This window comes from Mesoplodon mirus (assembly GCF_964341445.2).
Source record: "Mesoplodon mirus genome assembly, chromosome: 16".
Taxonomy (NCBI): Eukaryota; Metazoa; Chordata; class Mammalia; order Artiodactyla; family Ziphiidae; genus Mesoplodon; species Mesoplodon mirus.
The window spans coordinates 8,057,359-8,071,047 of NC_138992.1; the positions used below are offsets into that span (position 1 = coordinate 8,057,359).

At 53.3% G+C, this 13,689-nt stretch overlaps 1 protein-coding gene across 2 annotated transcripts in view; it reads left to right on the forward strand.

Moving 5' to 3' along the window:
• Positions 1-13,689, forward strand: part of NDRG1 (N-myc downstream regulated 1) — a 57,081-nt gene that overhangs the window by 15,986 nt on the left and 27,406 nt on the right. The window lies entirely within an intron of this gene.

The following is a 13,689-nucleotide window of genomic DNA, read 5'->3' on the forward strand; positions in this document are numbered from 1 at the left end:
GGAAAGTGAAACCAGCCTTCTCTGTGGTTTTCTGGCCCCATCTCTGCTCCAGGTTGATATGAGAACAAGGTGGGAGGTGCACCTGAAGGTTTGTCCAAAAACAAGTTTTGGGGAGAGTGGGTTGGCCTCTCATGGCCCAGGGGCGGGTCAGAACCTCAGGAACTGTAAATCCTGGACTCATTATCCCAAAGCTGCATGGGCCCCATGCTGTGCCAGGTCCTGGGGGTGGAGCCGGAAGCCTGAGCACATCCGGGTCTTGTGGGCTTCCCGGAGAAGACCGGACCGAAGACAGACCAGATGCAGGCCGTTACGCTCACCTGGACCTCTGCCTGCACATCACACAGGTGCCCCGGCTTCCGGCCCATTCTGAGCCCTGCGTCTCCATCATACCTTTCACCCCCTCCCCACCCCAAATAGCTCACTCATCCTCCTGAGTCTCGTATTTCAACGATCGGCCCACCATCCACCAGAGGTTGGGAATCTTGGCGTTGTCTTTGGAAGGAAGGTGTAAGAGGGGGAGGGGTTGGGAACGTGGCTGGTGTGAACTCAGGGAGGTGAATGTGCGAAGAGCACAGTCAAGGTGTGTGGGCCTTAGTGCACTTAGGCGTCATCCTGGCTATACCTGGAGACCCCCCTGACCCGCGCCCGTGGAACCCACGGGGTGTGTCCGAGGGGTTGGTTTCTGTCCGGCCGTTTGTTCTCTGAGGCCAACACATCCTACTGTGTAACACTGACTTGTTCAGAGCACACTTACTACGCCACCACTGTGCACCAGGCCCTGGACACCCAGGCGTGTGGCACCTGAACTCTGCAGGGGACACCCCACTGAACCCCAGCAGCGCTATGCAGTCGGGATTGCTGTCTCCATTCTTAAAGCTGGGGAACCAGGCTCAGAGGTTAAGCATGCCTGGCCCTCAGTTGCACGGCTACCACAGTGCCCTGTGTGATTTGACCATGAAACCTGCTTTTACAGCCTCCTAGCAGCGGCCAAGAGCAGGCAGCCTGAGCAAGGGTTAGCAGCCACCACGTGCCATTTACTTAAGAGCGGTGTTGGCTTGGCTGGAAGGCGACTCCGTGAGCTGGCAGGGGTGCCGCCTGCCTGAGGGAGGGACCAGCCTGGGGCCCTCTCGCCTCCCTCGCTGCCAGTGGGCGTCTGGGGCAGGCTGCAGGGACAAGCCTGGGCTGGGGCAGGTCATTTCCACCCCAGGGGTTTGTGATTAAAAGCAGCTGAGCCTGAAGATGCCCTCTCACCCCCCAGGAGCAGCTCTCTGACTCATCAGCCCTGGGTTTATAGCATCACTGCTGTCCCAGCCTCGGTGCATCTGCAGTGGATGAATTCAGATCAGGGATGGCATCTCCCCATTTTATGAATGAAGAAACTGAGCCACCCAGACGGTGAAACTTGCCACAGTCAGGCCACAGCTGAGATGTCATGGCATCTGGAACAAAAGTATCTTTTTTCCCCTCTTTTTTGAGTCAGGCCAACCGGATTTAATTCTAGCTGACCCTTTCAAGGTGTGTGCCCTTGAACAAGTTACTCAACTCTTCTGAGCCTCCCTTACCCATCATCTCTAAAATTAATAAAACAGTAAGAATGACTGATTTTGAGCCCTTACTATGTGCCAGGCACTGTTCTAAGCATGCCGCCTTTACTTTACTTTAATTTAATTAGATGCGCTCATTTACTCTTTGCAGGAGCCCTGGGTGTGGGTTCTGGTATCATCTTATTACAGATGAGTGGTGCCTCCAGGTCATGCAGACAGGGAGGCCCCCCAGACCTCAGGGCCCCCTCCCCGTCTCTCCCGGCTGTAACTCAGACACCAGTGCTGTTCACAGCGGACTTACTGCTCAGAAAGCAGAGGCCATACTCTCTGCAAGAATGCAGGTTATAGGCATGGATGGACATGTGGAAGTGACCCTTAGACTCCGGGGTCTGGGAACCCCCTGAACCACCAGCTCCCCCTGCACATGTCCCTGGGGGTGGGAGGATATGTGGTCAGACCTCCAGGCACACTTTCTCCTCTGGGGTCACTGCTGGTGGGGGCTCAGCAGGGTGGTCTTGACCGAGCCTGCAGCCCTACTAGAGCTGGAAGCCAGGCCACCCGGTGGGTTCAGCCCACCTTTGTGCAGAGGAACAGAGAGGGACCTGGGATGGGTAGGACTAGGACAACTCCCTGGGTCCAAGACTGAACCAGGAGGCGGGGCTATGAGTACCTCAGGCCCAGGACAATGGCTAGTCACCCAGCCCCACACATCACCGACCGTGTCTGGTTCGTTTGTCCCACTGTGACTCAGACGGTCAGCTCCCTGCACCTTCTAGGCCATCAAAGGATGGGAGGACCCGAACCCATCACTTCACTGGCTGCATCGGCACCCAGAACACAGACCTTGGTCTTCAAGGAGCGCTTGGTCTCGTGGGACATGGCCTCTGGTTCTACTCTTTGTTATACTTGTTTAAGAAGAAGAGAGTCAGGGTTCGGAAGTCACTTGCCTGAGGTCCCCTGCAGTGACAGGAAGAGGGCACCAGACCCCGGGCCTTCCCGCTTCCAGCCCTGAGAGCTTCCCGTTCTGCCAACACCTGATGAGGCTGGTTTAACGGTGCTTCCTGCGAGCCAGGCCCTGTGCTAAGGGCTTCCCGGCCAATATCTCATTTAACTCCTCAACAACAGCATAAGCAGAGGTACCGTTATCTTCATCGTTCAATGGGGAAACTGAGGCCGGAGGCTGGGACTGGACATCCCACCGAGGTCTGTCTGAGCAGGAAGGAAGCCCGTGCTCTCACTGTGCCGTTCACGGGCCGAGGTCTCTGCCTCTCCCGTCCCCGGGCCAGAGCTCCGCCCGCTGGTCTCTTGTCTCACAGGGCACTGGGCACATGGGGGTGCTCTGGGAAAGTGGGAGGTGAATAGGTTGTCTCCAGGCGTCCCAGGTTTGGCTCACCCAGCCCCTCAGTTTACAGCTGGGGAAACTGAAGGACAGAGAAAGAGGGGAATCGTTTGTCCAGGGTTGTGAGGTGCAGGCAGCTGAGGGTGATGACATCTGATCCTCTGTCTGATCGTTTCCCACCCTCGTGAGAACAGGGAGAGATGAGTGACAGGGCAGTAGAGCTGCAAAGATGCAGCAGCTGTGGCAGCCGTGGCCCTGGCTGTCTGATGGGCTCTGGGGGCTGTGAAGCTTGAGTGGCAGCCCCAGGGGCTGGCTGATCATTCGGGGCTGGGCTGGGCGGGGCTCCGGGCAGGGAGACTAACGTACTTTCTCTGTCACTGAAATGTCAGCTCTTGGTCCCGCTCCCGCCACCGAAGCAGCTATCCCCTCTGTGGTTTTGTCTTCCTGCAGCAGCCTTGTGATGTCCCTCCTCCCCAAGGTCAAGGCCACAGATTCACTCAGACTCGAGAGCCGGGTTTGCCCTTTCTTGGCTATTTGACCCAGAGCAAGATGCTTCACCTCCCTTCAGCCTCAGTTTCCTCATCTGTGAAATGGGGAAAGTCGCTCCAGCCTTGTGTAGAGAGGACAGTGACAGAGGGGAACCCTGATGTGATGTTTCCCAATCAGTATTGGTCCAATAACACACCCGGTCTACCAACTCTATCATGAAGTTTTTCCAATTTTTATTTTTGTGTGTGTGGTGAAACACATACAACATAAAATTTACCATCCTAACCATTTTTAAGTGTCCACACTTCAGTGGCATAAAGTACATTCATAATATAGTGCCACCATTACTTCCATCCATCTCAGAACTCTTTCTTTTTAAAAAAAAATTTTAAATTAACTTTTTTATTGAAATATAGTTGATTTACAAAATTGCATTAATTTCTGCTGCACAGCAAAGAGACTCAGTTATACAAGTTTATACACTCCTTTATTACGTTCTTTTCCATTATGGTTTATCCCGGGTTATTGAATAGAGTTCCCTGTGCTCTACAGTAGGACCTTGGTGTTTATCCATTCTATATGTAATGGTTTGCATCTGCTAACCCCCAACCCCCAGTCCATCCCTCTCCCACCCCCTTCCCCTTGGCAACATCCAGAACGCTTTCCATCTTGCAAAACTGTAACTCTGTCTCCATGAAACACTAATTCCCCATTCCCCTCCCCCCAGCCTCTGGCAACCACCATTCTGCTTTCCGTTTCTAAGAAGTTAGTTACTCTAAGTAGCTCACGTAAGTGGCATCGCACGGTGTTCGTCCTTTTGTGATTGGCTTCTTTCACCTCATGTCACGTGAGATAAGTTTCATCCACGCTGTAGCCTGTGTCAGATGTCTTTCCTTTTTAAGGCTGAGTAATACTCCTCTATATGTCTAGACCGAACTTTAATTATCCTTTCATCCACCAGTGGACACTTGGGTTGCTTCCACCCTTCTGCTGCTATGGAGAGTGCTGCTGTGATCATGGGTGTGCAGCATCTGTCCAAGACTCTGCTTTCAGTCCTTTTGGGTACGTACCCAGAAGTGGAATTGTTGGGTCCTGTGGTTACTGTAGATTTCTAAAATTTTGGTCATTCAAGAAACCTGGAAAACATAGTTTGTCTCTTCTCTGTGAAGATAATTCCTCGCTTCTGTGTCACTCTTGACAGTTTGCCAAGCGCTGTTATGCGCTCCCTTCTCCGGGCACGGGTAGTAGCAGGAGCAGGGAACAGGAGTTTGGTCCCTGCGCAGGCAAACTTGAAGGTGGCTAAGGCTGCAGTGGGCGGGCGGCCACGTCCTCTCAACATCAGCAGAGTGGCAACCTGAAGACCACAGAGGTTAGCCTCGGCGAGGGGCTGGGGAGGCAGGATACGGCTCATCAACCTCGTGCCCCAGCCTGGGCTGAGCCCTCCCAGTGAATCCCAGAGCTGTCCTGGGAGGTGGATGCGTTTTCCCAATTGTGCGTTCCTTTGTTCCTTGAACAAATGCCTGCTCTGTGCCTGGCATCGTCTTAGGTGCTGGGGATACTGGAATGAGCCTGACAGGCAGTGAGCCCTCTTTCCAGGGGCTTCAGTTCTAAACGAATAGCTCACACCATTCCCAGCGTGTTGCCCTGTTTCGCTTTCCTACTGCTCACAACGAGCTCTGTCTTCATCTGACGGATGGAGAGCCTGAGCGCAGAGAGGTTCAGTTGCTTGCCTGAGGTCACGGGGTGGGAGAGGGGTAGGGCTAGGATTGCACCCAGCCTCCTGACTCCCTAGAAGGGGGAGGCAACACACATGAAGGATTCAGCAAAATGACAACCCCAGATACTGTAGGGGCTTGGAAGACGATGGTGCAGGTTGATGAGATGGGGCAGGTTTTCGGTTAAGGGGTCGGGAAAGGCTTTTGGAGGAGGTGACATTGGACTGAGACCTGAGTGATTTATGAAGTCATATGACAGGAGAAGATTAGGGACCGATCACCCATGCAGAGGCATTGGCACATGCAGAGGTCCCTCTGGCTTGGATTCTGAGTCCTCCAGGGGCGAAATGTATTCTTCCTGTAAGCTGTTAATAGGATCCATCTTACAAATGAATCACAATATTTGAGCTGCATCCGAGTGCCGAGTGACACTTTGTCAAGGTTCTTTCCAAAAAGATCTTTGGATAAAACTGTGTTCATTTAGATCTGGCTACTAGATCTTGTTGACTCATGATATCTGTGAAGGTTTCCTCCAGATTTCCAGCAGTCTCTAAAATCATGGGCGTGGGTTGCTGAAGGATGTCCTTCAAAGGATGCCGTGCGCCGTGATGGCTGATGTTCTCTGGGTCACAGGGCTGGGAGCAGAGACTAACAGCACCTTGGTCAAGGGTGGCTGCAGAGCGTACCAGCCCGGAGACTCTCCCACACACCCTGACCTTGGATTCACGCGGGAGCTCCTGCAACATGATGGTCTCCTGCCTGCTGTGGGCTTCAGCTTCTCTGAGCAGCCAGGCGAGGGCCCAGGCCTTCCCAGGGGCTTTTGTTGAATCTTTTGGGTCTTTGTACCCTCATGCCTTCTTGACAGATGAGGAAACTGAGGCTTTCCCATGGCCAGCAACTGTTCAGGGGCTGCATCGAACACAACTCCACCCCAGATCAGCTCTCTTAACCACGACATGTACTGCAGTGCTAGATTCTAGGTCACGTCTGCAATTTCTATCCAAAAAGATCTGGCCAGGTAGATAATCTGAACAGTGCTATGGTGGGTTTATGTTCAAGCCCTTGACGGGGAACTGCTGTAAGGACCCGAGAACTGACATGCCTCAACGGCAGCCCACTTTCCTGTTCATTTAGTTGGTCCTTACGGCTCATGGAATCAGGGCCCTGTCTGGGCAGCGCTTTGGGAGTTGAGTTTAAGGAGGCTGAGCTGCCTCACTGTGTGTGTCCAAAAGTAGCCAATGTTATTTTTTGAGGAGTGTTTGGTGCTTCAGCATTTTGACTAAATCGGGCAGACTCGTTTCCTTTCCCAAAGTGGTCGAGAATTTTTTTTTGCATGAATCAAAATACACACTGTTAGCCCAGAGGTCCTCAGTGAGAAGCAGCTCCAGAGCTGCTGTCTTAGGAGACAGCTTAGCTGCCAGAGCAGATGGGATCTCGGCCTTATCTCTTCTGGCCTGACGTCACCTTAGGATGGGCAGCTCTCGAGACCCTACTTTGTCCCCCCTTGGAGAGGCTCTGGAGCCCTCAGAGCACAGAGCTGGGTGGGCAGCTGGCCTGAGGTGCTGGGGCTGCAGGAAGGAAGTGGTTTGATCTGACTCTGCAGAGAAGGTTCTGGCATCAGACTAGGCAGTTGTGTTTGCAAATCTGATGAGTGGGGAAAGTGAGAGTATTTTGGGTTCTGGTTTATTTTCTTTGGCTAGAATTCTAGAATCCAAGAATATCAGAGCTGGCAGATGCTTTATTATCCAGCCCTACCCCTTCTGCTCCAGGTGGGGAGACTTTGTGGAAGGCCACTGAGGGGAGGGAAGAGGTGGGAAGGGAGCAAATGGGTATTTGCGTGCCCACCCATTGTCTCAGGGCTTCCCTGCCAAGGTGGGAAATGATACTCTCCTTTGCAGATGAGAGACCAGTTTGGAGATGTTAAGAAACTCTTCAAAGGGTACTATTGAGATAGTCCTAAATTTGGTCCATCTGACTGTTAGATACATACTAAACCCTGGGAGTTGTAAGAGCTGGTGTATCTTGAGCGTTAGCTGTTTGTCAGAAACTGTACCGCCGTCTCCTCCTGCATCATCTCACTTAATCCTCAAAACAACCCTTTAAAAGAGGTTTTGTTGCCAACTGCACTGAAGAGACGAGGGTTTAAGGGACTTGCCCAGTGTCACACGGTGATGAGATAGATGGCAACGCTTGACTCAGTGTGGAGCCAAAGGCCATATAAGTGGGGGCGGGGGGTGGGTAGGGCAGCGTGGGGACAGCAGGGTTGAGTCCACTGCTCGTCACTCCCCGCTCAGGGGCTGGGTAACTTCCTTTGGCCCCAAATCTCCTCTCCTGGTGCTATTTCTAATTCCTTCCACCTGGATCTTTAGTTATTTGGATGGTTTGATTTGATTCGGTTTCCATAGGAATCTGTGTTTGTGTGCTCACCAGGGATGTCCAGGCAATGAGCTGATGTTACCCACAGGGCCTCTGGGTGGAGGGGATAGAGGGGGCTGGGGCAGGAGGGGCAGTGGGCCGGAGGGTCTCCTGGGGTCTGGCTCCTGCCCTGGAGCTCCCAGTCTGGTGGAGCTGGGCCAGGGGGGACGTCTGATCCCCATTGTGTGGGTGCTGATTTTTTTTTTCCCGTCTCTTGGAAGCAGATCAGCTCACAGGGAAAATGGAAATGGTGACCTTTTACGAATTTCTTTCTTTGCACACGATTGCTTCTTGTTTTCCTGCCCCCTGACTGAAGGTGGGCAGACCTCGGAGGCTTGGAAATCCTCAACCCACCATTTCCCATCCCCGCCTGCCCCCAGCCTCACTTCTGAGAAAGCCGTTGGGACTTAGAGCAAACTCCGAGTGACAGATGGCAGCGGCAGGCATCTGGGTCAGTGCCAAGGGAGGCTTTGCCTCTTCTGCCCTCCTCTGTGGGCTTCCTGGGAATGCCCTCCCGGTGGAGGGGACGGAACACCCTGCCCGACAGCATCGGCTCCGATGGGCTTCCCAGGTCGGTCCAGCCCAGGCCATCAGGCTGACCTAGTGTAGACGCACATCTCCTGGTGTTGCAAAATAGATACAGTGGACAGAAGCGGGTTCCGATCAGCTTTCCCTCTGCTAGCCCTGCGTTCTTGGCTAGTCACCTGACTTCCTAGGGGCCTAGTCTTCTAATCTGTAAAAATGGGAGTAGTAGCACTGTCCCCAGGGTGTCACGATTGTGACATAAACACAGCCTCAGACTCAGCATACGGGCCTCCTTTGCCTCCCTCTGCTCCGTGGATGGCCCTGCTTCCACTCTTCCTCTTTTCCCTAATCCAAGAGAGACTTTCCTCCTGATTCTTTCTTGCTTGGAGAACCGCCGTCCTCACGTGGGTTCCAGCTTCCCACTGTGTTCCCAGGCTGGCACCCTTTCCCCCACTACAGATCATTTCCTGACTATAACTTTTCTGTTTCTCGATGTGATGTGACAACATTAAAGGAAGCTGAGAAACGGAGGGAGCTTGACCTTTTTGAGATCTTCTTCTCTTCTAGGTGTCCCAGTGGGCCAGGTATCAGGACTCAGAGGCCCAAGGGCCTGTCCAGAATCTTAACTCTGTTACGTGCAGCTGTGTACCTTTGGGTGCTAGGCTTCAGCCCTGGAGGCTGGCTTTTGCCATCTGTGAAATGGCTGTCCTGAGAGCACCAGGGCCAGACATGGGTTTTTTTTTTTTTTGCATCTGTATGCCATTTATATTATTTTATATATATATATATATTTTTTTTACATCTTTATTGGAGTATAATTGCTTTACAATGGTGTGTTAGTTTCTGCTTTATAACAAAGTGAATCAGTTATACATATACATATGTTCCCATATCTCTTCCCTCTTGCGTCTCCCTCCCTCCCACCCTCCCTATCCCACCCCTCTAGGTGGTCACAAAGCACCAAGCTGATCTCCCTGTGCTATGCAGCTGCTTCCCACTATCTATCTACCTTACGTTTGGTAGTGTATATATGTCCATGCCTCTCTCTCGCTTTGTCACAGCTTACTCCTCCCCCTCCCCGTATCCTCAAGTCCATTCTCAAGTAGGTCTGGTCTCCATTCCCGTCTTACCCCTAGGTTCTTCATGACATTTTATTTCTCTTAAATTCCATATATGTGTGTCAGCATACGGTGTTTGTCTTTCTCTTTCTGACTTACTTCATGGTGTTTGTCCGGTAAGGGGATGGCTGCCCTCCTATGCAAATACGACTGTGCTCCTTCCACACACGTACCCTCCCCTCTCAGTCTTCATAATCCATGTGCTCCTTACTGAATGGTCAGGACAACATCAGTGGCTCAGCCAGGCCTCCCCTCCCCCACTGCGGGCACAGGAGATGGACCGGGAAGATGGGGGGAGGGGTTATTCCACATAAAGCTGGTGGTGGGGCAAGCCCCTGGCATTTTCTCTGGGGCCTCTGTTCTCATGATTTGCCTTGCTTGCCTCAGCAAGCCTTGACTTAATGCTACGTCTGATGAGCCTAAATCAGCTTTCTTTGCCTGCTGTTCCAAAGGGTGCCCTCTGCCCTCAGGCTGTGCCTTGACCAAGGCTTGCTAGATGGAGGGGAGGGGCGGCCCAGCACGCCAGCTGACTTAGGGCCTGGGTAAGTGTGTCATCCTCTTAGAGTCCAAAGCGTCAGCGTCTCCCTAGGGCCTGCTGGGCGGGCGGATTATGGAGGGAGGTGCAGCAGCTGGTCTCAGAGCTCTCCTAGATCATCCAACCAGTTGCCTTAAACCCTGGGGACTGGTCGCTGTGGCTTCACAGGAATCGTCTCTGGGGTGGGCATCTGTAACAGCCAGCACAGAGGGAAATGCTGCAATTTCCAATACACTTTCTGGTCCCTACTGAAAGTCTTGGGAGCATCTCCACAAGCAGAAGGGTTCGTTACTGACCTCAGTTTACAGCTGAGGGAAGGAATTCTCAGAGAAGTCCAGTAACTTGGCCAAGGTCCCATGGTGGGTGTATCGTTAGAATTAATATCACCCAACAAACAGTGCCCTCAACAAGGAAATGGCTGATATTTTCGCTGACCCAGAAGGCCTAGTACAGCAGGCTGTGGGTATCACCCAGTCTCAGACTCCTTTCAGTGTCCTGCTCAGCCACCCTGAGCGTGTAGCTTTTGTCCTCATGCTCATAAGATGGCTGCTGAATCCCTGGGCATCTCGTCCATGTTCCAGGTAGTAAGCAGGCGGAAGGGTGAAAAAGAAAAATTAAAAGGCCAAGTTTGAATCTTTAAAAGAATTCTCCTCAAAGCTGCAGCAAATTCTGCTGACATCTCATTGGCCCGAACTGAACCTTCTGACCATCCTTGGCTACAAGGGAGATGCGGAAGGAGAGAATTTCATCAGGCACATTGCTGGGAATTTTGTCACAAAGAAGAGGACAACGAATGTCTGGGAGGCCCACCGACCTAGTCTGCCATAGCTCACAAAGCTCCCAAGCCAGAATTGGCAGCCGAAGAGCTGAAATCTTTGAGGACCACTTAGTGGTAGGTTCTGTTTTCACCACCTGCCAGCTTACAGGCAGTGTAGACAGTACGCATCGGTGCCGTTTCACAACTTACCAGCTTACGGGTGGTGTAGACTCTGTAAATCTCTAAGCACCTTCTGAAGGGCAGAGCAAGCCTTTCTCCTTGGGAATCTGCAGTCAGGCTGGGGAGATGGCTAAGAACCAGATACGTGCCATTGTGGTACACGCTACAAGGAAGAGGACAAGAGCCATGTGTCCTGTGTACAGTGGGTGGCAGGAAGGGCCACCCTGAGGAAGTGACGTTTGTGCTCGAGGCTGGTCCAAGTCAGACACGCCTGCTGTACATTCCTGCAGTTTGGGGGCAGATGTGTATTTGGGGAGGGTGGGAGGAGCAGGTGTTATTTCTCTGTTCTATGTACCAGCGTATCCCAGCACCTGCCCCGTGGATTACTGGGTTTTGGAGATGCTGGGGAGATAAAAAGCAATCTACGGTCACATCAATGGGGACCTGACTTCCTGCATCCCTCTTTAGAGAGTCACTGTCCATGTTGCATATTAAAAGTTTTCTTTCTTCACGGGGCACCTGGCACAGTGTTAAAATGGAGACAGCAAAGAGCACAGGCTTTGGACTTGGACGGTCTCGGGTTCAGATCCTGCCGCACTGTTCCAGCTGTGTGACCTTGAGCAAAGTCCCCTCAGTCTCCTCATCTGTGAAATGCGGACAGTTGTTACCCAGTGGGGTTGTTGTGCAGATTCAGTGGGAGAGCGGATGTAAAATCCTCAGAGCAGGGCCAGATACAATGATTATTGCCATCATACTGCCCTCCCCTCTGCACCCTGAGAGAGTGGCTTTCTAGATTCTTCCAGAGGCGGTGAGAGGAAAATCCAGGCAGCCTGGCCTTCTCTTTCTTGCATGCCCCTGGCTGGATCAGACCCCTGTGAGCCCGGACTTCTGAGATCTGGCTCTGAACTGGGAAGAGCTGAGGATGGCGGTCTGGGTGGTGGACGGGTTCTGTGAGTGTTTCCAGCCACTGTCCTAGCCAGACGGGGGACCCCTGAGGATCCCTGAGACAGGGCTTTCCCCTATCAGCACAGGGAGTGGACCATGCAGTTCTGGGTCCCTCGGTGCCCTCTCTTTGGGAGAACGTGGGGGACACAGGTGGGTTCCTCCCTCCAGGACACTGGGTGATTCATCCCTACGGAGACAGAAGGGAAGAATGTTCCTTTGGGACAGCAGAGGACAAAGGGACGTGTCTGTGAGAGTTTTAATTCCTCCATCCAACCTCAGACCCAGCCTTCTTGGTTTGTGCCAGTGGAGGGAGAGGCCCAGGGCCGGCTGAGGACCTTGTGCGTGTGCACGGGTGACTTGAGGAGTGGGTCTCAGGCACGGGGAGGGGCACACTTACCTTCCCTCCTCCTCCCCATGTGGGCAGGTGGACACAGAACTCAGAGGAGGGCTGATGGGGGCCAACACCCCCATGAGGGCCCAGCAGACGTGGGTTGTAATCCTGGTTCACACTACAAGCTGTGTGCTCTTGGGAGGGGGTCACCTCGATTTCTTCATCTGGAAAATGGGTTCGCTCAGCTCATCTGACTCTTGGTGGGCACTTGGCGAATCTTATCCCTGCATCTCGGTGACCTTACCACACCTGTACACCTACACCAGGCCACTTCCAGCTTCTGAGACTGGGTTCTTTATCCTTCCAAATAAGGACAACCACAGCTGATGCCTCCTCTGAGGCACAGGCTGAAGTCTGCAGTGGTGTGAGGCCGCGGGCCATGGTCACAGCACTTCTGTGGTGCCTCGTGGGGGTGAAGCGTTAGTGCTCCATGGGGCCCATGCCAATCCTGGGAGACTTCACACCAGTCCTGGGAATTCTGTGGGGAGAGCGCTTGCTGACACCCTCACAGCCAATTAAGGGACAGAGTGGAGGCTGAACCCAAAACAGGCCAATGGACTCCCTAGAGAAGCTATGTTTACCATGATCATGCGAGCGTCAGGTCTTCATCCAGCAGATCCTGAGCTGTGCCAGGGCCTGAGGATGTCACAGTAAACAGGAGAGAGGCAGCCCCTTCCTTCTTGGACAAATTTAGCTCTGGTCCCACGGCTTTATAATTTTAAGGTCTTCAAAGAGATCCATCAGCATCTGTTACCCATTCCCACCCCTCGGGGCTGCTAGACACATCCTGGGTGCCAGCCAGGGCTGGACGTCCCACACTTGCCACCAAGGTGGGGCTCAGGCGCCTCATTAAGCCCCTGCCCCCGTGTCCCAAGCAGCCCCATCTCGCCGGGGACTGTATTCCTCACCAGGCTTATCTCCTCTGCTGAGGAACCTGGGGTGGTCAGCTCCCTCCCTTCTTACAGATGGGGCTCCGGGGGCTCAGAGGGCTTGGGGAAGGCAGAGCTTGGATTTGAACCCTGATGCCCCAGGCTGGTGGGGACATTGCCCAGCCTGGCCTATTTTTAGAGGGCGCCTTGTGGGTCAGCTGAGGAGACAATGGAGAATGAGGTCCCCACAGTGAACCATTGTTCCCACGGTGGCTTCAGGGCCAGGGCTCCGCCCAGCAGATGATCTGTGGTCCCCCCTGGGGGCTGGACCATTGCCCCACCGTTTGCGGATTTTTCCAGCGTTTGTATAGGCAGGAGTGAACAGGCACTCAGAGGAAGAGAGAGAAGGCTGGGGAGATGGGGGCCTCTGTGTTCAGGGCACTCATTTGGTTGAGGGGATAAGGCAGGTGGCCCAGGAGGACCCCTGTGCTGGGGATGGGCCTGGGCACTAAGTACTCACCCTTCCCCCTGAGGTTCTATTATTCTTCCCATTTCGCAGAAGCACAACAGCCGCCTGGGAGATGCTTCAGGGGCCTTCAGAGTGGATGCCTGGAAGCCCCAGCATCTCTCAGCCTGGGATGGAGAAGGGAGAGGGTTTTTGTTCAGAGCGCAGATACTGAGTTTTCCCGCTCTCAAGGTGGAACCTGAAAATTGGGGTGTAATTATTTTTGAGCTAAGTTCTTCAGATTGGCAGCCATTGACCTCAACGATGGTGGGGTGCTTCCTTGGTCCCCTTTCCCTTTTGTCTCTGCTTCTCAGGCCAGAGAGAGCTGCCACCCGAAGCCCAGCGCTCCCACGACCGAATTA